Here is a 3,316-nt window from a genome sequence, read left to right on the forward strand (position 1 = left end):
GAGGGCGCCGGGCCGAGCCCCAACGCTCCGCGCCGCGCCGGGCCCAGCCGCCGGCAGCGCAGCGCAGCGCAGGGCGGCCGCCGCCACCTCAGGGCAGGACGGGCGGGCGGGGCAGGAGGGGTAGGAGGGGGCGCGGATCTCGCGAGAGCTGAGCCGGCCACGCCCCCTGCCGGGCGGAAGCGGCAGCGGAGAGGGGAGGGAGGGGCCAGGCGCGAGCGGCGTCAAGGCCTGCCCCCGGCGCGTGACGTCAGGGCGCGGGGCGGGTTCGCCGCGTGACGTCAGCGCGCCCCATGCAGCGCCGAGCACCCATGGCAGCACAGTACACCCATGGCAGCGCTGTGCACCCACGGCAGCACCGGGCACCTTGTACAGCGCCGAGCACCCATGGCAGCGCAGTGCACCCAGGGCAGCACCAGGCACCGTGTACAGCGCCAAGCACCCTGTGCAGCGCCGAGCACCCACGGCAGCGCCCTGCAGCCATGGCAGCACAGTGCACCCACGGCACCTTGTACAGCGCCCAGCACCCAGGGCAGCGCCGTACAGCCATGGCAGCACAGTACACCCATGGCAGCGCTGTGCACCCACGGCAGCACCGGGTACCTTGTACAGCGCCGAGCACCCAGGGCAGCGCAGTGCGCCCATGGCAGCGCTGAACACCCATGACAGCAGTGTGGACCATATACAGCGCCGAGCACCCACGGCAGCGCCCTGCAGCCATGGCAGCACTGTGCACCCACGGCACCTTGTACAGCGCCCAGTACCCTGTGCAGCGCTGAGCACCCACGGCAGCGCCCTGCAGCCATGGCAGCGCAATGCACCCAGGGCAGCACTGGGCACCTTGTACAGCGCCGAGCACCCAGGGCAGCGCTGAGCACCCTGTGCAGCGCCAAGCACCCATGGCAGCGCCCAGCACCCATGGCAGCACCATGGACCATACACAGTGCTGAGCACCCAGGGCAGTGCTGTGTACCCACGGCAGTGCTGGGCACCGTGTACAGCGCCGAGCACCCACGGCAGCGCCCTGCAGCCACGGCAGCACAGTGCACCCATGGCAGCACTAGGCACCTTGTACAGCGCCAAGCACCCAGGGCAGCGCTGAGCACCCTGTGCAGCACCAAGCACCCATGGCAGCGCCCAGCACCCATGGCAGCACCATGGACCATACACAGTGCTGAGCACCCAGGGCAGTGCTGTGTACCCACGGCAGTGCTGGGCACCGTGTACAGCGCCGAGCACCCACGGCAGCGCCCTGCAGCCACGGCAGCACAGTGCACCCATGGCAGCACTAGGCACCTTGTACAGCGCCCAGCACCCAGGGCAGCGCTGAGCACCCATGGCAGCGCCCTACAGCCATTGCAGCACAGTACACCCATGGCAGCGCTCTGCACCCACGGCAGCACCGAGCACCTTGTACAGCGCCCAGCACCCAGGGCAGCACTGTGCACCCTTTACAGCAAAGAGCACCCAGGGTAGTGTGGTGCACCCATGGCAGCGCTGTCCACCCTGTGCAGCGCCGGGCACCCATGGCAGCACCGTGGACCCTGTGCAGCGCCGTGCACCCGTGGCAGCGCTCAGTACCCTGTGCAGTGCCAAGCACCCTGTACAGCTCTGTGCACCCATGGCAACGCAGTGCACCCTGTGCAGTGCCGGGCACCCACGGCAGCACCGTGCACCCTTTACAGCAATGAGCACCCAGGGTAGTGTGATGCACCCATGACAGCGGCGTCCACCCTGTGCAGCGCCGTGCACCCACGGCAGTACGGTGCACCCATGGCAGCGCTGGGCACGTTGCACAGCACTGAGCACCCACTTTGGTGCCATGCACCCAGGGCAGCACTGTGCACTCCTTGGCAGCTCCAAGCACCCATGGCATCTCCGAGCACCCGCAGGAGCACCGAGCACCCAGGGCTGTGCCGCGCACCCTCTGCAGCCCCATCCACCCACGGCAGCGCCCAGCACCCAGGCCAGCACCATTCACCCCGTGCAGGGCCGTGCATTCTGTGCAGCGCCGTGCACCCGTGGTGGCTGCACCACGCACCCTGTGTGGTGCCGAGCGCCCATGGCAGCACCGTGCACCCCAGCCCCCCCGGCACGGTGTGGGACGCAGGAACCCCACAGCCCCCAGCATGGGGGTGACGGTCCTGCCCGCCCGGTGGCTGGGGCAACCGGGGCTCTGCAGCACTTTGCCCGGTTTTTTGCTCGTCTGGCAGTTGGTGTTTGGAGGACATCGGCCAACCGGAACAGTGCTGACGGTCACCTTTCAGGTGATGTGCAAATTGAGGTCGATAAATCAGATGGAAATATTTATCCCTGCTGTTGAAACACTGTCGAAGCACTTGGTTAATAAAGGCAAGCAAATAGAGAGTAGAGAAGAAGAAAGGAGAGAGTCTGTTATTTCCGTGTCATTCTGGCCATCGGGGAAATCAGAACGAAGGTGAGAAGCAGAGAATTAAGATCTTCTATCAGACGAATTGCTGAGAAATTTTTTAAAGGCTTTTTTTTTTTTCTCATTAACTTCTGTAATGGATGCTTGAAACTGGTAGCAGGAATTAAATATGATTCCTTATTTGCTTTTCCTCGTATTTTCCTCCCAGTAAATTGTCATGTGGTCTTCCAGGCATTTTTCTTCTGCTGTCAAATTATGACTGATGGGAGAGCAATAATTCATGGAGGAAAGAGGCTTCCCTTCGAAACCTGAAACACTTTTCCTTCTGATAGCTGCACAGCGATGAGTACCTGTTTTGGAGCCGAAGCGGCGTTCCTTCAGCGATACGTGTGCCGTGGGAGGTTGATTATGATTTTACGCCTCCCTCGATGCTCTCTGTGTGCTGACCTCCCGTCCCTGTTGCTCTCCGGCACCCTTAGCTGGGTTACAGCTCTTTTTCATGCATCTTCTCTGACTTCTACCAAGCACGGGGTTACCCCGAAGCAGGGAAACAAACTAAAGCTGTCTCTTATGCACTTGTTTTTGTGGAAACAGCAAAAGCTTAATATATTTGGGACGGGTTTGACACACCGGCACTTGTGTGTATGTAGGCATGCACACCCCCCTGCCCTTGCACACGCGTGTGGGGCCACATCCTCCCATTCCTTTAAAAAAATCACGAAGCTTTTCAGGCGAACTAGCAGAAGGGCTGGGACGAGAGGAAGGAAACGAATTGGAAAGGCACGAGAATCGAATTCTTCTGACTCCTCTTAAAAACAAGCACGAGCCTAGCATACACCTTAAGCTCTTAATCTTGAAGGATTTGGGCAAATAAGTAGTACAGAAAATTACTGCCTTGTGATTCATCGCTGCCTGTTCCTGCTCTAACTG

Source organism: Vanellus vanellus (assembly GCF_965231255.1).
Source record: "Vanellus vanellus genome assembly, chromosome: 10".
NCBI classification, from domain to species: domain Eukaryota; kingdom Metazoa; phylum Chordata; class Aves; order Charadriiformes; family Charadriidae; genus Vanellus; species Vanellus vanellus.